The following is a 24,012-nucleotide window of genomic DNA, read 5'->3' on the forward strand; positions in this document are numbered from 1 at the left end:
TAATCAAGATCAAGGGCCAAAGCATAGCTTTCCTCAGTGCCTTAGCCTGGGATCCCTGGGAACTGAATGTGAGACAAATACTTGAGTACAGGGAGTTTCTTTGAGAGTGTTATCCTGGAGAATTGGAGAACAGGATGGCAGAAGGGAAACACAGGAGGAGGAAAATCAATTCAAGCCTGTGTTAAGGAGTTGGCCACCACTATAGCCACTGGTCCTTGCTGCTGCTGAGACATTTGGAAGAATCTTGTACAGTGTGTCTCAGGAGGACCTGTCTAAGGGACAAAATAGAGAATTATTTCCACTCCTATTCCTCTTTGGTCAAAGGCAGCCCTGCCTGCACTATCTTTCCTACAGTTCCAGTGTCATATACTCCAGGGAAACACAGGTTTGCCCTTGCCTCACTCCCACAGTGCCAGAACTGGGCACAAGTGGCAGGGAGCACAGGGCTGAGGCAACTGTGTCTGCACGACGTCTTTATGTTGCTGATCAGTGGAGCAATGACTGTACAAAGAGGTGGGGGCAAGCAGAGGATTGGTGCCCCATAAGTGCCTAATATACTTGGGGACACTGTGGTAAATATGTGTTGTCTTGTGTGGCTTCCTTTCTATTTTTGGTAAGAATGCCATCTTATAAGATCAAGTCTACGTCTTGCTATAGCAGCTGAAATTGTCAATACCCTAGAGACTAAGTAGGCTGGGAAAACAAAAAAGAGCATCTGGGTCCATGCACACATGTCAGAAGGAGAACCTACCCCAGGTGTAGATGTAACAAATAAAAGATGCCAAGATCCCTTCTGGTGTCACAAATACAATCAGGTCTTGGGTAGACTGGGGAAGAAAATCACTTCTCTCTTCTGGGTGTCCTGCTCAGTTGCTTCATTTCCTGTTGCTTCCAGATAGAGTTTCTCTGGTAACTCATCTCACAGGAGAAGCACCCTGTCCCATGTACAGGACTGCCTGGCTGAGGTCTAGAACCCAGCATGGCCTTCTGTCTGTGGCCCTTTAGGACTAGTGAAGCCAGATTCAACCTCTATATCCTGATCCCAAATTAAATCTTGGAGACTGAATTTTGGGTGAAGTCAAAAAGAATAGCTGTATAGCTTTGCCAGGCAAAGGGGATCACAGCAGATTTATGCTCCCAGAACTGTGTGTCCCCACTTGGAGAGGGTAGTGAGGTTTATAGTAATGATTCAATGGGGGTGTGATCAGGTCATGGACAGTCTTCTGATTGGTTGGTGGTGAAGTAAGTAGCAGTCTGCATCATCAACCTTCACGTTCCAACTGGTCTGAGGTCTACCTGCGTGTGGGCAGCATACCATCAATAATCATTAACTTCTCCCACCTGGAGGGGATTTTGTTATCTGCAAAATGGCTCAAAGATATTTTTGTGTGTGTCTGTTGAAGGGAAACCAGAACTTACCCCAAGGCTGAGTTATTATTTATCTTGATTATTTCTCTCTTGTCTTGCATCCCCTCCCTTCCCTAAATAACAACTGCTTGAATCTGGAACTCAGGGAAGGTTGTGGAGGCCAAATAAAGCTATTTCCTGTAATCAAAGGAATAAAGGACACACACAGGATTTGTGTCCAGGAGCCCCACCGGACCCTGCTTGGTATCACTAGTTTCAGATACAAAGCTTCTGATTGGTTCACCTATTACTTTGAGTCAGGCTATAAGTCTCTCTCTAGCACATGGATGGATTGCCCTTAGGTCAAATGTCCATTTTGGCCCAGTTGGTTATATTTGGGAATGGGGTCAGAAGGCATGAGACATAGGCACTTAGAGAATAGAAACTAAGAATAGAGATTCCCTCAGTAGAGAGGCCACAGAGACAAAATGGAATATTCATATAAAGTATTTGTAGCTGGATATTGTGGTCTGGACTAGGAGTCAAGAGAAATTGAGTTCAAGATCTGCTTTAGTCACATGCCTCTGTGAACCTAGGGCAATCAGGTAAATTTCCCAATATTCAAATGCTTCACATAAAAGAAAAAAAATAAGGGACACAGGTCTGCAAATCTCTAAAACCCCTTCCAACTGTAACATCTTCAGGACTTACGCAGAATCAAACTCATCTCCTCACAGTTGAGGCAGAGTTGTATTGTCACAATTTTGGCCTCTTTTAGGGAAGAGGGATGGTCAGAAGCCCTGGCATGTCCAGACAAATCATCTTTCCTCAGGAGAGCTCCCTAGTGAAAATCCACCAGAAGATGCTCATCCTCTTCTCCATAACTCAGAAGACCACACTCTTTCCTTCTTTCTTCTTCCTTAGAGGCATAAACAAGATGCAGATGGCTCTGTTATTAGCAATGCAGGAAGACTTCATGATATTCCAGCTTCAATTCAGGTGTCCTCAGCTTTTAAACTCACTCTGAAGAAAGTGGACATATCTGCTCTTTTTGACAGTTCCTCCCATTTTGGCTATCAGTGAAGGTAAGTTCACAGAAGCGAGACCTCTTGAAAGAGGTGGGAACCATGGCCTTGATGGGAAAACCTATCATTGAAGAAATTATTATCACTGTGTTCAGACGACAGGTTTAAATACTCCTCAATTATTCCACCTTGGAATGGGACCTTCTCCCATGCTACTATTGGCAATTAAAGTCTTAATGGGGTTCAGGACTCAGCAAACCATTCTTCATGAGAAATTCTCTCCTTTAGGTAACAGCAGCATAGAAGTCATCTTGCTTCACTGTTTGACTTCAGTAATAAACTCAATAAACATAAAAACAGGAGTCGACCCTTCTCCCAGGAAAGATCTTCCATTGGTCATTTGAGTCTAGCATCTAAGTTGTGTAACCATATCATGCAGAAGGCCATAACCTTCTTTTCCTCTTGATTCAGGTCACATCTTCTTTTCCTGATCTCCTATGAAGTGGAGGGACCAATTATTATCCTCTTTACAAAAATGCTTAACGCTAGAATCACAGTGTGTTCTGGTTTCCAAGCCAAGGTGACTCACGTATGCAGCTACAGGGGTCAACTTGTTCCATAATCATCCTTGACATTTCTGAAAATGTTCTTTAAGCTTCTGTTTTAAAATTTTTATTGCAGTATAATTGTTTTGCAATGTTGCGTTAGTTTCTGTTGGACAGCAAAATGAATCACCTATACATATACACATATCCCCTCTTTTTTGGATATCCTTCCCATTTAGGTCACCACAGAGCCTTGGGTAGAGTTTCCTGAGCTATACAGTAGGTTCTCACCAGTTATCTATTTACACATAGTGTCAGTAGTGTATATATGTCAATCCCAATCTCCCATTCCTCCCACCCTTTTTCCCCCTTGATATCCACATGTTTGATCTCTACATCTGTGTCTCTATTTCTGCTTTGTAAGTAAGATCATCTATGCCATATTTCTAGGTTCCACAGATGTGCATCAATATACAGTATTTGCTTCTCTCTTTCTGACTTCACTCTATATGACAGTCTCTAGGTCCATCCACGTCTCTGCAAATGACCCAATTTTGTTCCTTTTCTTGGCTTAGGTACTTTATAATAATAAATTGAGTGAGTGAAAATTGTTCTTCTAGAAAACCCAGCCTTCAGGGAGGGAGCTTAATTTACCGTATTTGCTATGAGTTCCAGGTGTTGCACACTCCCTTACAATATTTCCAGAAGGTCCAGCTGCCCCACAAAGGTCTACATGGACAATGGACATTTCCTTCAAGGGTCCGTTGTTTGCTGAGTTCCTGTCTTCAAGGACTTTCTGGGAAAAGGGGGTCACAAGTCACAGGGGTGTCTGTGAATGGTACCACCCACCGAAAGCCTCACGTTGTCCCTGACTTTCTCACAGTAAGTTCTAAAATAAGAGGAAAAGCTGCCAGGAAGCACGTCTGTTGTGCTATCTGACTAAGCAGAGGGGCAGGAATTGGTGGTGGGGTGATAGAGGGCACTGTCAGCATTGTCTCTATTTCTACTCCACCCTGTGGTTCTGGCTGAATGGACAATATCATCCCTGGCAAAGCAAAGTATAAAGCTTGGGAGGGTCTTGAAGATCAAGTTTATCTTCAAGTTCATTTTACTGCTATGACGTTGAAGCCTCCCCAGATTTGCTTTCATGGCAGATTCTGGCCTGCAGCTCTGGTCCAACTTAGGAGTGAAGTTTTATTACATTACTCTACCCTCTGACACCTGCTCTCAAAGGATAAGGGAGGTTGGACACACAAAGCAGCTCCAGAAAGACTCAGTGCTGTTGACTCTTGGTTGACAATGATCAGCCTGAAGCTTTTCCCCTCAACATATCCTGTTACATATTTGTAGGTTCGCAAAGCTAAGATGAAGTTTGGGAGCCATTTCCTCAGCTCTTTCTGACCATCCTCTTTGAGCCTTTGTCTGTTCCAGTGTGGAGGGAGGTAAATCCTGGTTGGTAGGGGCATTGGCGTTGTATATGCAGGACTCTAAGACAGTTTTGCCTATTCCACAATTCCGCTAAACATGGAACATAGTTTTCACCCTAACTTGTCCTCACCCTTCCCTACCACCCTCCCCACCTTTAGCTAGTGCCTAGGAATTGAGTTGTTTATACCTCATCTCTTTTGTTTTCCTCTGTAACATGGACCTTGTCCCCAGGGAAGCCTTAGGTAGCCTTTCCTTTTCCAAACCATACCAAAAAGAGTAGAGACGAGCCAGTACAAGAGGGAAACTTTAGTGAGATTAGGGTAGGATTGGAGGTAGTGTCAAGTGGAATTTCATACTCTACTGATGAAGAAATTGAGACTCTAAGATGTCATCCAAATTCTAGTGTATTTTTCAGAGTTTAATAGTTCCCTTTGTACACAGAATGAATTATTTCAGAGGTAAAGTATTTCAGAGATAAAGGCTTCTCAGGTGACCAAATTAGGTAAAGCAAGTAGGTGGCCATTTTCATATCTTGAAAAATTCTAAGTATTTCTCCCATTTTCTCTGACATCATTCTTTAGTTAATTTTTTGTATCATAAACATGATATAGTGAAAACCAGGTGAATGATGCCAAGAAAATGGAAAGTTACTATTCTTAATGCTCTTTGGTTTGAAAATATAATTCGGGGTTGTTGTTTTTTTTTTTTTTTTTGTGGAGATATAATGAGGGCCAGCTTATGAGTTGTCATGTGAACCCATTGCTCCCAGTTGAGATATCAATAGAACCATTAATTTCTTTGACATGTAAACATCACTCTGAAAAGAAAGTATTATTCCATGGGACTGGCGTTACTTTGGTCAAGATTTTCCCAGTTGGCATTTGGGCATCTTCTTAGCTCTGGGTCACTCACCAGTGTTTAACACCTAATTTGGTCACCTGTTTAAGTTGAATATGCCTAATTTGAAACAGAAAGCCAACTTATTATTTCACCCAAAGAAATGGAAGTACCAAGCAAATCAATATGTATGTCTGGGCATAATCAGGACATATTTAATAATAGTTTATGAGGTGGCCAGCTCTTTTCTAGCTGTTGCAGGAAATGTAAAGACATTTAAGGCATGGTTTCTTACGAAAACAGCTGGACACTCAGTAAAGGAGATGAAGAAGATAAAAGTACAAAAGTTGAATGGTAATCATGGCAAAAGAGTCATCTGAAGGATGACATGAGAAAATAGAAAAATAAAAGAGACATTGCAGTGAACTGTAGGGGGGTAGATGTTTCATGGAGAAAGTGAGGTTTGGGTTGTCCTTGAAAATAAATAGACCATTGATAATTGTAGTTGCAGGGCACAAGAAGAGTGAAAGTTAGAGGGGAAAGTAATTGCTCTGCCATGTAAGACTGATTTGGATGAAAACAATGGCCTGATCCCTAGTGCTGCTATGTTACCTCAGTCGTGTCCGACTCTGTGTGACCCCATGGACTGCAGCCCACCAGGCTCCCTTGTCCCTGGGATTCTCCAGGCAAGAATGCTGGAGTGGGTTGCCATTTCCTTCTCCAATGCATGAAAGTGAAAAGTGAAAGTGAAGTCACTCAATCGTGTCCGACTCCTAGTGACCCCATGGACTGCAGCCCACCAGGCTCCTCCATCCATGGGATTTTCCAGGCAAGAGTACTGGAGTGGGGTGCCATTGCCTTATTAAGGAAGCTGAAAATTTCGCCTCCGAACCCTGCAGAGCTAGAGCCTTATCTGAAGAACTGAGAGGGAAACACTTCAACCTACAGGCTCAATCACCAGCTACTTTGAGGTTAAAAGAAAACACCCTTTCCTAGGCAAACCAATGCTATCATGAAAACAGGACCATCACTCTGGCTTCCTATCCTTCTTACCTCTTTTCTGGCTTTCCAACAATTTGGGAACTGACTCAGATTGGGAAGTTTGGAGACCCATCCCTGCAGGCTGGCCTGGCACAGATAGATAAGGGAGGATGCTACCCAGAATGCAAGGGAGAGTGGGCTGGTCCATCAGGGGCACCAGGTGCTTCTCAACAAGCTGTGAATGAATGAAAGAGGCTCTAAAATGTTCCAAGTAAAGATGGAAGGGGGGAAGGGCGTTGGGCAATGAGTGATATTAATCCTTCATCGTTTCCTCCAAGGGAAGGGTCAGTGGCCCAAATAAACATGGTGCCCCACAGAGATGGTCCCACAGCCAAATGGCTCTCAGCGGCTTGACTCAAAGTCACCTGGACAGGCCTGACGGAAATGCAGGACAGCCCAGCCCTTCCCTAATGGGTTTTCCAGAGTCAATCTATCATTCTGCCCAGAGAAGGGGAGGATGAAAAACAGATCAGGTGCCATAGGACCGTGACCTTGCTTCCTTGGACATGGAAGCAGGTGAAGGAGAGGATGACACAGCTGGGGGCCCCGGGGGACGCTGGCAGCGATGCATTCTGAGTTCAAGCGAGAAGGCTGAGATGCTGGCTTGGAGGAAAACTGGCACTGACTGCCTCCAGCCAGGGCTCTTTCTGGGCACTGGGCAAGGCCCGCGGCTTTGGGAGCTGCCCCAGGCTGGCAGTGGTGCCAGCGCTCCATTCACTCTGTGAAATGTATTAATTAGTAAGTGGTTTTGGCCCAGAGAAGGTTGCCGTGGCTTCGGATGAGTATAGCAGAAAAGAGGCAAGTCCATCTACAGGCGCCTCTGAAAAATCTCAAGCTCCTGTGGGCTGAGAATAGCTTCCATTAGGGAGAAAGTGAGACCCTAACAAAGTTGGATGGGGAAAATTTAGATAGCCATGCAAAGTCGTATATGTCCACCAGCCCAAGACAGTGAAACACCAATCCCAGCCTAACAGATTTTGTGCTGCAGATAGGTAAGATTATCGGGAACAAAACAAAACAAAACTCCCTGCAAAAGGGGTGTTTCTGAGCTCCGTCTGCTCTCTGCTTTCACTCTCTTTTCTAAAATGGCTGCAGAAAACACTTTGGTCTGGTTTTGCTATGGCTGTCAGAGCCAGGTGGCGCTAGTGGTAAAGAGCCATCCTGCCCATGCAGGAGATGCAAGAGATGTGAGTTCGATCCCTGGGTTGGAAAGAGATCCCTGGAGGGAGGGCATGGCAACCCATTCCAGTGTTCTTGCCTGGAGAATCCCACAGACAGAGAAGCTTGGTGGGCTACAGTCCATGAGGTTGCAAAGAGTTGAACATGACTGAAGTGACTTAGGATGCAAGCATGCACAGTCAGAGCTAGAAGACATCATCAAGACCTTCAGTCTTACTTTCTCAGACGGTGAGCTGGATGGACTTTTCCTAGATTCCATGGCCAGCCAATGGCAGAGCTGGGAGGGGTGAGAAACACATCTGTCTCATTCGTGGATCCCTTCTCCCACCTCACATTGGTGCATCAGTCATGCTCAAGTCTACCTGCACAACCCTGTGAACACAGGGGTCTCCAGAGTAAGGTGGGCAGGGTCTCCAGAACTACTGGTCTGAATGTGATTCTGAACCTCATGCTTGGGTAGACTGCCCACCCCTCCAGTCCTCTCTCTGGCTCCTCCTGGATCTTGTCACTGACATTTTTCAGAACATCTGCCTTAAACTTGTCTTCCCCTCTGAAGAAGCAACTTCCCCAACATTCATGCCTATCTAATCAGTCCCTTCAAGGGACAACAATCCTGCTGAAAATTCTGGCAGAATACGAGTAGAAAGTAAATGTTGAGAGAAAGGCAGAGAATTAAGTTATAAAGGAGGAAGAAACAGAGAGAAACAAAGCAAAGAATGCAAGGCAATTCACATTTGTTGTCTGTTTCACATGCCCCAGGCCCAGATACATAGTTATTTAATTTACTCCTCAAAATAGTCCTATTGTCACGTGCATGACTATGGTTGCAGTTGCATACTTGACAGAAAAGTTCACAGCCCAAAAAATGGCAGACAAGGAGTTACACCTCGAGGGATGGCTTTCTGGGTCTAGGGCTTTCCACAGTAACAAAGAGGAGAGGAAAACAAGGAAGACAGATGCTTTGGGGCCAGGACTAAGGCAGGAAAGGGTAGTGGGAGAGAAGGGCGGGGCTTTGGGGCACCTGGGCTCTGCGGGCTGACCTCTGTGTCCTTCTTTCATGTGTGGCATGGATGTTGTCACTATGCCAGCCTCTACTATGCTTCTGCCTCTGTTCTAGGCCTGAGGGTTACTGTAGAGATTGAGAGTGATGCTGATGGTGGGAGGAGTCCATCAATATGGTGGCCTGGGTTAAGGAAATAAGAACCTCAAGTCAGGGTCAATTCTGTGAAGGAAATGAAAGAGGGTAGGATGTCACAGAGAGAGCCTGGGAAAGGGAGTGGAGGGGGTAGCCACCTTAGAGAAGGTTACTGGGAGGGACCCCTTGGGAAAGTGACATTTGACCCGAGACTTGAGTCATCAGAGTTACTGGACGTGTGACACTGCATCAGAGAATTTCCTTGGAAATGGAGCAGCAGTGCGGCTTGACTTGATTTGGGGGCCATGCCACCCACCCTGGCTGATGAACTTGGGCATAGCATGGGGAGTGAGATGGGTCTTCCGTGGATGGGGGCAGAAGGGCGCAAAGGGAGCCTGATCTGAATTAAAAATCACTAATTAGTTCTAACCCTGGGGATGGTTAACATATTTCTCCCACCTTCTGCCCCGTGGAGGAGTGGAAAATGGGCCACCTGTTTCCAGGGGAAGCCCAGAGAGTGTGAGCTGGTACCTGGGGCTAATTTAAAACCTTGGAAAGGGAAGATTACTGAGGAATCTCTTGCCCTCTTTTATTGGAAGGAATGATTTACTCAAGGCCAGTGAACCCTAAGGACTCTTGGGAACCCTAGGGACTCTTGCCTTCCCCCCTCCCCCAATTCCCTGTAACTCTAGAGGAAGACAGACCACAGAACTGGTCCCCTGGGCCCAAGGCTGAGGCCCACCTGCCCATGCTTCCTTCCCACAATAACTGCTGGGAGAGGACTTTCCCATTTACAAAAGGAAGTCCAGTTCTCTTTTCGGATGTCAGTGTCACAAACGTGTGTTAAAGGTCTCTTGCATCAATCCTCTTAAATAGCAATTAGCCAATTGTCTGAGCAAACCAGAGGCATCCGGAGCAGAGGCTTCCCTCAAACCTTGGGACCTGGGAGAGGCTGGGCAAAGAAGAACAAGGAGGGGATGAAAGGGGAGGGGCCGCGGCTTCAGGGAACTGAGCAGAACTCCCTGAACCATGAAAGCAGATGCCTCAGCAGAAGGAGGGGGCCATTCCATGACCGCCTCAGTGAGACGGTAAATACCAGACTTTGCCCATCACCTGCCGTGGGGCTGCCCTTCCCCGTGGGGTCCTTGCCCTCTCTCTCCTGCTCATTCTATGTCTCTTTCCTCCTCATTCCTGCTCACTCTCCTTCCCCTCTCTTTTTGTCTTCATTCCCTCTGGCCCCTGTTCCGTCTGATTCTCCCTGAAATTAACCTCTGGGAAGGACCTGATTTGGTGGGATCTGGCCACCTGGATCTGAATGTCAACTCTACCACTTTCTTAGCTCTTGGTCTTGAAATAGTTTTTTTGAGTTTTACTTTTTCTCATCTGAAAATGAGGAAGGTCATCCCCAGCTCAGGGTACTGAGTTTGTTGGGAACAATCAGCTAACATTTATACACCATGAACCACAGTGCAGCTGTCCATAATCGTTTGAGGACTGCTCCATTCCTAATGAGCACAGGGAGGTGTCACATAGGCTTTGAAATCCAGCAAGCATCAGTTCAGCTTCACCGAATTCCCGTGAAGGAGCTCGGGATCTAGTCTCTGTTCTATAGATGAGGAAACCGAGGCTCAAAGGGGTTAAGCACCCTGGACAGGTAATTCATATAAAGTCTATGTTTAAATAAATAAATTCCACCTGATACACCAGCCAAGGTGTTCAAGGATTTGTATCTATTCTGTTTCCCCGATTTCATCCCCCAAACATCGTTTACCAAATATTTAACATTATATCGTTTCAGTTATAACCCCAAGTTATAGTCACTTTAAATCACCCACCCTCTTCCAACTCTTGCATAAGTCTTAAAGAAACCAAAACTCACTTGTAGGAAAACTCACTCATAGCCCTTGATTTCCTCTTCTCTAGACTGAACCAACTGACTCCTCCATCTTTCTCAGAGACACTTCTTAGACAATCCTTTCATCCTCTTTATGGTTTCTGCTCCAATTTTATTTAGTTTTTTTTTTTAATTTGGCTCATTCTTGCAATGTTTATATTGTTGCACAACCAATGAAAGCATGAGTCACAATTTATGGAGCTGATTTCATGTAACTGAGTTCGATGTGTTTATTACTGTTAAATAACTTCTCCCAGAAATCGCAAACACTCCATTCTCCAGGACACGTACACCCTCCACCCTGGTCTTTTCCTGGGTAGCCCCAAACCACAATTTGCAACTGAGTATTTATTTTGTGTTTAATGTTTATCTCTTCTCCCAGGCTCTAAGGGCAGGGATCACATTTGTTTTGCTCCCCCAGCTTTAGCTGTATCCCCAGCATCTTATACTCAATAACTCAATCGTCTGAACTCTGGCTGCACATTAAATCAGCAGAGGAGTTAACAAATAAACAAACAAGAAACTTACTGATGCTTGTCCAGACCTTCTGAACCAATTGGTCTAGGAGGGCATCTGGGCATCTATAATCTTAAAAGTCCTGTAAGGGCTTCCTGCTCAAGTCGAGCTCCTGCTTCCAGGCACAGTGACTTGCTGTGCTGTTCATTTTGTCTACCTGTCTCCTCCACTGGCACCAGTTTTGTGCCTGCATTGCTGGCTCTGCCCAATCCCTCACGCATCCAGGGTTGGCCTGACACGTTCCTGAACCCACCCTAACACATTCTTTCTTGCTTTAACCACTGTTTATGGCTGACTACCTCCAGGACACAGCTCCTGATGAACACTGTCCAGACGCTCAGCCTGCTGTGTAATGCTGAACCCGGCCCTCCTCCTTAAAATTCTTTTATATTATTTTCCACACGCATGTGGTTCTGTTGGCAGTTTTGTAAGTGCAATTGATCTCGAGTTCCTTGACCTTTGCTGTGGTCCAGATGCTAAGGTGGCAGGAACCGACTCCATTCCCACAGTTTGAACTGTGTAACTTGAAAGTGGGACAAGAGGAGACTCTGGTCAAACATCAGTGTGAGACTAGAGACAGGAGGGCAGGCGGGCAGAGGGGGCATTAGAATTTTTGGTCTATCAAGAATGTGTCAGAGAAGACTGAGGATGGACAAGAGAAGGGTCTTCATGGCCCTTTCCGGCTTTGCTGATTTAAATAACCAGACTATGGAAGATCAGACTCTCAGCCTGCCACCTGAGAAGATACACCTGGTTTAAAAGGCTGGATGCTGTGAAGGGAATGGCAACCCACTCCACTATTCTTACCTGGGAAATCCTATGGACAGAGGAGCCTGGTGGGTTACAGTCCATGGGATTGCAAAGAGTCAGACATGACTGAGTGACTGAGCACACACACACACACACACACACACACACACACACACGCGCGCGCGCTATGAGGGAAAGCTTAACTCAGAATAAAGAAACACCCTCCAGTTGTCAGAGTTGCCCTATAGATCAGTGAGGGTTTCCCAGAATGAGCCATTTGCAAACCAGTCTCTTGGACTGTACCGTATTTCTGCACCACCTATCCTATTATTTACTTAATACTTTATGTCTATCTCTATGTATGCTATAAAGCAAATTTAAATGAAATTTAAATGCTATAAAGCAAATTTAAATGAAAAATAAATGAAATATTTATTCTTATCTTTAAAAGATACTTATGAAATCATAGGTTATATGTATAAGTGATTAATGCATACGTATATATATGGTAATATACACAAACATGTGTTTTCTAAATGCATGGAAAACATAGATGCTGGTGAGCCTTTGATGGGAAATATGGTGGTTGTCTTGACTTCCATCACAAACCTGGGCCGGTGTGATCAGGTCAGATGAATCGCTGATTTCTCACTTGCGGAGGTTCCTCAGCCTCTCTGAGCCTCGATTTTCTCAAACATTGCACAGGCCTCGTGGCTCTGGAGAGGATGAAAGGGATGAGTGTGCATGTAGTATGGACCTGTCATGACCCATGCCACTCAGCCCTTGCTATTCCTCACTTTCTATCTCAAATTAGAAGAGTGAGGGGGTCTCTGCAGGGGGACAATACATTTCTGGAGCAGGTCTGGTGGGCGAACAGGGGGTTGAGAGCAGATTTTACAGACCAGCCTTCATCTTCTGCTCTGTTACACTTCATTTGGCTTCAGCTGTACTTTAAAGATAGCAGGGTGTGAACAAGCGCCAGTGGTCTCGGGCTGCACCCTCCTCCTCACTGCCTTCCCTTTTCCTACCTTCTACAGGACGCTGTATCCTTCCTGGACACCCAGCCCTCGCAGTTTGTGAGGGTGCTTGTGGGATATTTCTGTGTGTGTGGTATGTGTGTGCACAGTATGTGTGGTCTGTGCGTTTGGTGTGTGTATGGTGTGGTATGCAGGGTGTATGTGTGTGTGCACAGTAGCTGTGCCATATGTGTGTGTGTACAGTATGTGTGGGCTTCCCAGGTAGCACTAGTGATAAAGAACCCGCCTGTCAATGCAGGAGATGTAAGAGATGTGGGTTCGATCCCTGGATTGGAAAGATCCCCTGGAGGAGGCATAACAATCCACTGCAGTATTCTTGCCTGGAGAATTCCATGAACAGAGGAGCCTGGTGGGCTACAGTCCATAGGGTTACACAGCGTGGACACGACTGAATCGATTTAGCTTGCACATGTGGTATGCATTGTCTGTGTACGGGGGTGTATGTGTCATAGGTGGTATTTGTGTATATGCGTGTATCCGGTAGGTGTGGGTGGTATGTGCATATAGTATATGTGATGTGGCCACTTCTGAAGCCTCTGGTCTCCCTTAATCTGGAAATTATTCACAGCCCCTCCTTTCCCCACCCCACTCCCACCCTTACCCACCCCAGGAGTGCTCCTCTTTCTGCTTTCAGCCCCAAACCAAGATTCGCTTTTGCTGGCCCTTTATGTCCCTGGAGCAGTGCCTCTCCTGGAGCCCAGCCCTCCCTCCTTTCCTGAAGGCCCTCAGCCCCTGGACAGGGTGTCAGAATTTCACTTTGATCTGTTGTTCCCTGGAACCAGAATCACTTAATCTCATCAAGAGGAAAGTCAGAAAGTGCGCTGTTTACCTAATAACAATGAACTCCTGACACTTAGCTCTGAGCAGCTGCATGTACACACACAATTGATTAACCCAAATACAAGGCCACTTCACTGGGGGTCCCCCAGTTAGGAAATATGCTTTAGGGCATCAGCTGGACTGGATGTGGGGAGCTATTTGCCAGAGTTTCACTTGGGGTTTATAGTTTCTTGACCACCATGACCAGGCTTGCTGGCTCACCTCAGGTTTCAATCCAAACTGTCTCCAAACTAGACCCATCTGTCACTTTTCCTCCTTGGGCTCTAGGATTTTGCTATTTCTGCTTTTTTTTGTGTTACTAGTTTTCTCTTGCCTGGAAAATCCCATGGGCGGAGGAGCCTGGTAGGCTGCAGTCCATGGGGTCACGAAGAGCCGGACATGACTGAACGACTTCTCTTTCACTTTTCACTTTCATGCATTGGAGAAGGAAATGGCAACCCACTCCAGTGTTCTTGCCTGGAGAATCCTAGGGACGAGGGAGCCTGGTGGGCTGCCGTCTATGGGGTCGCACAGAGTTGGACACGACTGAAGCAACTTAGCAGCAGCAGCAGTTTTTTCCAAAAAAAACATTCATAAATGATGTATACTTTTCCCTGTGAAATGTCAATAGAACTGTGAGGACAAGGTGAAGATTTCTCCCATTGGATTCCTGGTTGTAATTCAGGTTTTTCGTAGAGACCAATCATTTAGGAGTGGTTTAAGAGTGTATGTTTAGAACCTGCATCTTATCTAGAATGATCGATTGACACAACTTCAGATGTCTAGGGGAAGCCGAAGTAAAAAACTGTTCCACACACAAATAGCAAGCACCTTGGGGCTGCAAATAGTTTGAAGACATTCATTATAGCCTTTCCAGTCTGGGTTCTCTGGCTTGTGACCATGGAAGGACTCTCAGGGACGGTGCTGGGAGAAATTCAGCTGAAAGGACAGGGGCCCAGGAGAGCTTTCTTGAATCTGTCAGGAATCAGGGACTCATTTGCTCATTAATTCCTTGGAAAGCATGTTGGTTGTTTTAGTTGCTAAGTCTTGTCTGACTCTTGCAACCCATGGTCTGTAGCCCACCAGTCTGCTCTGACCATGGGATTACCCAGGCAGGAATACTGGAGTGGGTGGCCATTTCCTTCTCCAGGGGATCATCCTGACCCAGGGATTGAACCCTGCTCCTCTGCATGGGCAGGCAGATTCTTCACCACTGAGCCACCCGGGAAGTCCTTGGGGAAGAATTAAGAGTCAGGTGCTACAATGGCAATCATATTGCAATATATAAATTATTACATCAATGTGCGTTATGCCTTAAACTTACACACTGTTATATGTCAGATATTTTTCAATTAAAAAATGTAAAATAAAAAGTCAGGTGCCTTGTGGGACATGAATACATAGTCACGGATCTCACTAGAGAAGATGTGGAAAGCAGAAGATTTCACCTAAAATATCTGGATTTCTGCCTTCTTTTTAAAGAGTCCTGAAATTCAAGCTCTCCTGGCCCACATTCCCACTCACACACCTAGGGAGCCTCTCCCTTCAGGCAGGCATGGACCTGTGGTTTGTCTCAGCTCCCACCCTCCCTCCTCTCCCTGGTCTGCCTGGCTCCTCTCCTGGGAGTTGGAAGTCCTACCAGATGAAGCTGATGGAATATCCGACCCCCCCCCCCGCTCCCCCCCACCCAGAGTGAGAGAGTGATGGAAAGTTGTATCAGGGGCCGAGTGGGTGGTGTTGATGTCCCAGGAATTAAAGTCAGACGTCAAGAAACCGCTTCCTGCAGCCAGAATTGTGAAAGCCTGTGACGGGAGGTGAAAGGAAAACTACTGTGGCCTCTATTCCTAAAGAAATGTCAGAAAGCAGAGGCCAGCTGTCTGACACGGTCACAGGGAAGACTTGCCTGGAGGCAGAAATAATTCCTTCCAATTCCTTTTACCCATCAGGTTCTCATTCTAAGAGGAAGGTTGAGTTACACAGATGAGAACTGGCTCTGATTTCTCCTAGGAGCACGTTGATAAATCATCTTTGGTCTCTGCACATTCTTCCCTTTTGTGCTCAGCTGAAAAAAGAAATGAGAATTTTTTCTTCCATAAGGTGCAGTTAGTATCATGCTAGGAGAGGTAAGAAAGGACTAGGGGATGGAGACAGGGCAGAGGAAGAAGCCATGAGCAGAAGGCTCTCAGGAAATCACACCAAGTGGCAGGAAAGGCAAGCAACTTTGCAGAGAAGGTTCTCTTGGACAAAGCAAGTTGTGTGTCAGTTCTGGTGAATGCTGCATATTCACAGAAAAAAAAAAAACTTAATTAATCTAGGGAAGCAATCTGTACTGACCTGGCCACCAACTCTTTCAAAATAAGACTGTACTAAGTTTCATGGGAGAGCTGCCCACGTCCATGTGGAGGAGAGATGGTGAGGGAGCAGGGTAGGCATCGCATGGATAAGGATGCTTGAGTGGGGTGGCCTCCACGACTGGTGGAGAAAACTAAGAGATGTTTGAGGCAGCCTCCCATGCCTCCATGCATGCTCCACTGCTACTGCTACTGCTAAGTCACTTCAGTCGTGTCCGACTCTGTGCGACCCCATAGACGGCAGCCCACCAGGCTCCCCCGTACTGGGATTCTCCAGGCAAGAACACTGGAGTGGGTTGCCATTTCCTTCTCCAATGCATGAAAGGGAAAAGTGAAAGTGAAGTCGCTCAGTCGTGTCCGACTCTTAGCGACCCCATGGACTGCAGCCTACCAGGCTCCTCCATCCATGGGATTTTCCAGGCAAGAGTACTGGAGTGGGGTGCCATTGTGTTCAAATCTTTGTGACCTTGTGGACGTTTGCTTACCAGGCTCCTCTGTGCATGGGATTTCCCAGGCAATAATACTGGAGTGAGTTGCCATTTCCTTCTCCAGGGTATCTATCTGACCCAGGGATTGAACTCACGTCTCCTGCATCTCCTGCATTGGCAGGCAGGTTCTTTACCATCTGAGCTACTGGGGAAGCCCAAGGGGCAGCCACCCAAGATGTGGAAAGACTTTGTGGAATAGTACCCAACTTTGAAAATAAAAGAAAAGGAAGAAAATGAAAAAAAATAAGGAAGTGGAACACAAGACTGTCTGGTGAAAGCAGAGTCTGGTGCTGAGGCGGAGTATTTATTTGTCCCAGGGCATCTGTCTCCACACTCTCACCTGAGATATTTATAACCATCTCAAGGAGTTGCAACCAGATACTTTGGTCTATGTATGCTTTTCTTGTTTTGTTTTTCCTTCTTAGCTTAAAGGAATGCACTCAGAGTGGTACAGATAAACTGATAAGCAGGGTAAGTGCTTGCCAAAGGTCACCAAGTAGAAATAGAAGGGAGGTGGGAGCCCAGACAAAGGCGGTTGGCATGTCAGCATTCGCTATATGATTTTCAGGTCAGATCCTCTGCAAATGAGATTTTCAGGTCAGGCACCTGTGGGGCTGGTGCCTCCTGGGCTGGAAGGGGCAGATGAACCAGGCTAACTAGTAAGAGGGGCACCTCAACATGGGATAGACAGTACAGCCCAGGCAAGTGAGGCCCTGGCTACTTCCTGGGAGGCAGGGAAGGTAGCATTCATTTTTAAATCCATTTATTCTCTGGTACTGAAAGAGGGAGCCCAGAGATTTGAGCAGATATTTCTAATTCATGTGGCTGCTTGGGGCCAGGACAAATGCAGCCTTTTCATTTGTGGAGAAGGTGTTCTCTAACACAAGTGATCTTCCATATCGAGAAATGCACTGAAAATAATCCTTCTGAAGTTTGAGTCCTGGATGGGTCAAGAGCTGAGATGGTGCTAAGGACTGGGTGTTGCACCTCCCTTTTTCCCCAGGGACAAAATCTAGAACTTTAAAACTCTTCTAAACTTGAGATAGGACCACCTAGAGGCTGAGGGTTCAAGACTAGGTGCTTTTGTCTTCTAACTTTCTGCAGGCTGACATATGAGTGGAGTGGAGGTCTGAGGCCCCACTCAGCTCACAGAGCCAGTGGTTCTAGACTTCTCACCCTCTCCAGCTCAGCAAACCCTATATTCCTGGGAATGCAAGGGTCATGCTTGTAGGACTGGAAAAGACACCTGCCTTTTCTGGCATGATCTTTAATAAACAGATTCAGGAAATTGTGCCCCAGAATCCTGGCTCTATGAGCTCTGTGACCTCAGGCAGGGGACTATCCGCTTTTCAGTTTCATCAGAAACACAAGGCAGTTGGGCTGAATGGTTTCTAGGCAACCATTAGAATGGTTTCTGATCATCGCATTTTATGATGCTGTGTCTGTGACCCTTGTCTTCCTTGGGAGGCACTTCAATCATTTTTTCATTACTGCTGTCTTTGTCCATATTAATAACCACTTTTTATTATTACTCCTCAGTCTTCCTGACTGATTGGAGCACACAATTGTGGTAAGAACAGCAACCAGGCATGGTTTAAGCAGTCATGGTTGAAACAGAAATTCTGTAGGGGCTGGAGCGCATGCAGGAGTGTGTGTTTAGTCATGCCTGACTCTTTGTGACCCTACGGTCTGTGACCCACCAGGCTCCTCTGTCTATGGGGCTCTCCAGGCAAGAATACTGGGGTGTATTGTCATTCCCTTCTCTAGGGGATCTTCCTGACCCAGGGATTGAACTCACGTCTCCTGCATTTCCTGCATTGGCAGGTATGTTCTTTACCATTTGAGCCACGTGGGAGCCATGTGGGGCTGGAGTGATGGTCACTAAATGTTCCCAACCCTCCCAGGGCTCAGCCAGCTGACTTTTTCTCCCAGGTAAGGCAGGAGTCTGGGGTGAACCTAGGCTGCCCGAGGGAGACATGACTTTGTCATTTGGGGCAAAAGGGTCCTATGTCTTATTTTTTGCTCAGGCAGGAGGGCAGCTCATTTAAATTTTATGCTTAAGTTTAGTGCTGGTTTGGGAGGACTTGAAGAGGCAGCAGAGAGTAGTGAATAAGAATAGACACTCTAGAGACAGAATACAAGCTTGTATATTCCAAATCCTGTACCGGATTAGCTGTGCATCCTCAGAGAAGTTATTTCTCTGTGTCTCTGTTTTATCATCTACAAAATGGGTATAACCCTAGGCCTTATTTCACAGGGCTGTTGAAAGATTGAATGATCTAATTTCTGGTAGAGCAAAGCCTGGCTAACAATGAGGACTTAAGACATGTTAACGCTATTGTCTTAAGATCATTGTGATGATCCCGTCAACCTTCTTGCTATACAAATAGTAGGTCTGACTCAGAGAGGGAGAAAATGACCTGACCGTGAGCACATGGCCAATGGTGGCAGAGCTGAATGCTTAGTCTCCCGATTCAGCAGTGGTCTTGAGGGTCGTGCTCCCTCCCTGGACCTCCCACACCATACTCTAAATCATCTTGCCAAATGTCCCCTGCTCCCAGCACTGACCACAGCCGGCCAGTCTGGCTGCCTCAGTGTTGCCTGCACACACCCATCATTCCTGCATCTTCATTTCTACCCTGGGCATTCCTTCATGCTCTTCTCCATCACTTTCAGGAAGCACATCCAAGCCTCTCCCGGAAGTGTGGACATTTTCCAAACCCCTCCAATGCACAGTCCTGATTCCTTATCACCTGGACCCCACCTTCAGGTATGGATCACCTTTGCATGGTCAATGCCACCTAGTCCCTGCTGCCAAGAGCTTTGTGGGCTGTCTCTTTTGGGGCTTGATACCTACTGACCTTCACCTTCTCTTGTTGGCAGTCTCCCTCCTGGACTCCCCAAACTCGATCAGTTCAGTTCAGTTCAGTTCAGTTGCTCAGTCGTGTCTGACTCTTTGCAACTCCATGAACTGCAGCACGCCAGGCCTCCCTGTCCATCACTAACTCCCGGAGTTTACCCAAACTCATGTCCGTTGAGTCGGTGATACCATCTAATCATCTCATCCTCTGTCGTCCTCTTCTCCTCCTGCCTTCAATCTTTCCCAACATCAGGGTCTTTTCAAATGAGTCAGCTCTTCGCATCAGGTGGCCAAAGTATTGGCGTTTCAGCTTCAACAAAACCCGATAGTCTGCCCTAAATCTCTCCTTCCTCTGCTGCAAATGAGCTGGTGGTGGCAGAGCCCATTGCTCTGTACTCCTTCTCACTCTGAACACCTCTGCTCACTTGCTGAAAATCCAGCCAAGCAGCCCCTCCTTCATGAGTGCAAAGAGAAACTCAACGTAATTAGGAACAAACTAGGGATCTCTGTGATTCCAAGACAGCCTAGTGCTCATGAGCCCTTAGAAGAGGAAACATTTATGATAAGAGCTGGAATTAAAGTATTTTCTCTAGCACATAACTATGTGTTGACTCTTTTCAAAGAAGCAGGTTAAGGAGCAAAGAACTGAGTTTCCATTTTAACTACTGTTTTGCAATGGTGCAAAACACTTTCCAAACTTTTTTTTAGAGTAATACAATGGCTCCTCTCACAATGGTATGCAGCATTTAGTTTTCATTTATATGACTGTCACTCGTGAATTTTAATGATGGAAGAAATCACAATGGTAAGGAAAGGTAGGTCAGGTGAATATATTTATTTCAGTATCTAAAAAATTTAAGTTTTTGAAAGCAGTGACTTGTTGGGTTGGCCTAGAACCTGGACTGGGGGGGGGGGGTCCTCTGATGACCAAGTACACATCTATTTCCCTGAGCCCCAGGCTGCACAGTGACCTTGGCGAGTCCCTCAATCACTTGAGGACCTCACTCCCTCTTCAGTAAATGAGGTGGATGACACCTGCCTTTCTGATTTCCCAAGGTAACTATAAAGATACAGTGAAATGGCTGCAAATCATAAAACACTAGACCAAACGTAAATCACAGTTGCGATGTTAAATTATGTCTCAAATGTCATGACTTCATCTTCAGGACCTTTCCGCAGGGGAAATCTGAGACAGCGGCTCTATTGCCTGTTTCTCTTCAGTCCTGGAACCTGCCCACCTGCATCGCCTCCTTCAGTTCTGCTGACATGATTTCATGACCTCCCACTGCTGGGTGACATTATAGATTTCTCCCTGTATTCTCCACTATGTGCTTGAGAGTATTTTCATCTCTCAGGGGCTCTGAGCCTCACTGTTTGCTCCTCATTCCTGCCTCCTTCCTGCTTCTGAGAGGCTTTGTCTGTGACCCTGGTCTCTGCTACGCTCCCCAGCCTTTTCATTCATGGGCTTGCTGGGCCCATCTCCTCTGACGCGCCTCTTCTCCTCAGTGGGTTCCTGTTATCTCAGCTGCTTGCGATGCTTGTGTGACTTCCCTGACCCAGGACAGGATCCACCTGCCTCCTTTCCTCTCCCACGCTGATGAGAACCCCCCTTTTATCTTGCTGGCAATGCATCCCAGCCAAAGCCCAGCAGGCCAAAGCTACAGACTGCTCAGTGAAGAGGGGGTCCTGTCTCTTCCTCCCTGCACCTCTGTTCAGGGAAACCACTAGGAAGAAAAAGTTCTTCCTCCCTTTTCTTTCCAATTTAACCCACTAGTGTGCTGGGAGAGAGAGCAGGCCTTCACCTGTAGAAGGAATGAAATGAAACCCCAGGCTGTACCTTCCTTTGTGGAAGACTGAGAGAGTCAATGTTAGAAAGGAATTTGGGGAGCATCTTGTCCAGGCACCTCATTCCATGGGTGAGAAAGCAGAGACAGGAAGAGAAATGGCCTGCATGAGGGCAAGATGCCAGGCCTGTATCCAAGATGACTAACATATGGTTCCTGTCCTGAGCTGGACATGTTTACTGTGTTGACTGGGCAGACATTGCTACTTGCTGATTAATCAGTCGTCTTTCATAGTTTTCTTTTAAAAAAAAAATTTTGTGGTTAAAGTCACATAATATAAAACAGTATTTTAACCATGTTTAACCATACAGTTTAGTGGCACTAAGTACATTAGGTGAGGACAAGTAGTGTTTGATTCCACTTATATGAGGTTCATAGAATAGTCAAATTTACAGTCAGAAGGCTTCCCTGGTGGTTCAGTGGTAAAGAATCTGCCCACCAATGAAGGAGACCTAGGTTCAATCTCTGGGTTGGGAAAATCCCCTGGAGAAGGAAATGGCAGCCTATTCCAATATTCTTGCCTGGGAAATCCCATGGACAGAAGAGCCTGGCAGGCTACAGTTGATGGGGTCGCAGAAGAGTAGGATACTATTTAGCAACTAAACAACAATAAAGTCAGAAAGTACATTGGTAGATGCAAGGAGCTGGGGGTGGGAAGATAGAGGGAATGGGTACTAGTGTTTCATGGAGACTGAATCTCAGTTTAGCAAGGTGAAATATTCTCATAGTTTTCTTTTAAATAAGTCCTCCTCCTCTGCAGAAGCAATCTACTATCTCCCTGGAGGCCGAGCCTCCAACCAATGCATGTGTAGACCTCAAAGCGTCATCAAACAGATGTCCAGACCACATTCTTCTCACCCCAGGCTGCTCCCTCCCCCTCTACCATGCTTCTCCTTGGGGAGTGTGAGGATCTCCAATGGGGATAGTGTAGCTGAAGAGGAGACCTGTTCTTTGCTCTTAGCAATGACTGAAGAACCTCTCACCACTCAGCACCACAGGCAATTCTCAGATCTTTCATCAGCTCAGAGCCTCTGGGAGTGCAAAGAAATCTCTTTTTCCAAACACTGATTTGCCCTCTCTGGTCTGTAGTGTTAGTGTGCATTGCTTGGAAGAGCCCATACTTTACTGGAGAAGCCCCTCTCTGTTCTGCTTTTCATTTCATGAGACTTCTTTTCTTCTACAGGAGGGATGAGAAGAAGCTGGTTAGAGATGTCCTTGGAGAGGCTGAGAAATTGCTAGGAAAATATCTATGGATCAATCAGTACTTATTTTTTCAGGATCCTGGATCAGTTATCTATTACTATAGAACAGACTACTCCAGAACTCAGTGACTTAAAAACAACGACTTTATCACACATTGTTCTATGGTTCAGGAATTTGGGCAAGGCTCATTGGGATGGCTTATTTACATTCCACATGGTGTCCCCTGGGACTGCCCACCTAAGACTGAAGGATCCAAGGTAGGTTCAGTTCAGTTGCTCAGTAATGTCTGACTCTTTGCGACCCCATGGACTGCAGTGTGCCTGGCTTCCTGGAGCTTGATCAAACCCATGTCCACCAAGTCCGTGGTGCTGTCCAACCGCCATATCCTCTGTTGTCCCCTTCTCCTCCTGCCTTTAAGCTTTCTGCCTTAGAGTTTTTTCCAATGAGTCAGTTCTTTGCATCAGGGGGCCAAAATATTGGAGCTTCAGCATCAGTCCTTCCAGTGAATATTCAGGACTTATTTCCATGGGGTCTTGATGCTGGCAGTTGGTTGGAGTGCCTCAGTTTTCCCTGTAGCCTCTTTCTCCAGCAGGAGAGTCAGGGATTCTTTACCTATTGGGCTTCCCCAGTGACTCAGATGGTAAAATATCTGCCTGCAATGATGGAATCCTGGGTTTGATCTCTGGGGTTGGGAAGATTCCCTGGAGAAGGGAATGACAACCCACTCCAGTATTCTTGCCTGCAGAATTCCATGGACAGAGGAACTTGGCAGGCTACAGTCCATGGGGTTGCCAAGTTGGATACATCTGAGCAACTAACACACATAACACATGCTTTACCTGTTGGCTGAGTTTAGTGGGGAAAGTCTCACTATGCAAGAGCTTACCACGCTTCTGCTTCTGTCGCATTTGATGACATCACTTGCTCAAGGCAAGTGATATGGCCAAGCTCAGAGTCAGTGTGATAAGGATTACACAAGGAGGCATGATTCCTTGGGGACCATATGCCACTCCTAACATATACAGTGGAAGTGAGAAATAGATTTAAGGGTCTAGATCTGATCGACAGAGTGCCTGATGAACTATGGAATGAGGTTCGTGACAGTGCACAGGAGACAGGGATCAAGCCCATCCCCATGGAAAAGAAATGCAAACAAGCAATATGGCTGTCTGGGGAGGCCTTACAAATGGCTGTGAAAAGAAGAGAAGCTAAAAGCAAAGGAGAAAAGGAAAGATATAAGCATCTGAATGCAGAGTTCCAAAGAATAGCAAGAAGAGATAAGAAAGCCTTCTTCAGCGATCAATGCAGAGAAATAGAGGAAAACAACAGAATGGGAAAGACTAGAGATCTCTTCAAAAACATTAGAGATACCAAGGGAATATTTCATGCAAAGATGGGCTCGATAAAGGACAAAAATGGTATGGACCTAACAGAAGCAGAAGATATTAAGAAGAGGTGGCAAGAATACATGGAAGAACTGTACAAAAAAGATCTTCATGACCCAGATAATCATGATGATGTGATCACTAATCTAGAGCCAGACATCTTGGAATGTGAAGTCAAGTGGGCCTTAGAAAGCATCACTATGAGCAAAACTAGTAGAGGTGATGGAATTTCAGTTGAGCTATTTCAAATCCTGAAAGATGATGCTATGAAAGTGCTGCACTCAATATGCCAGCAAATTTGGAAAACTCAGCAGTGGCCAGAGGACTG

General features: G+C 46.0%; 1 long non-coding RNA gene across 2 annotated transcripts in view; it reads left to right on the forward strand.

The window, feature by feature from the left end:
* Window positions 1–24,012, forward strand: part of LOC138432879 (uncharacterized) — a 171,995-nt gene that overhangs the window by 28,153 nt on the left and 119,830 nt on the right. The gene's annotated exons all lie outside the window — the stretch shown is intronic.

The sequence above is a fragment of the Ovis canadensis genome, chromosome 2 (genome assembly GCF_042477335.2).
Source record: "Ovis canadensis isolate MfBH-ARS-UI-01 breed Bighorn chromosome 2, ARS-UI_OviCan_v2, whole genome shotgun sequence".
NCBI classification, from domain to species: domain Eukaryota; kingdom Metazoa; phylum Chordata; class Mammalia; order Artiodactyla; family Bovidae; genus Ovis; species Ovis canadensis.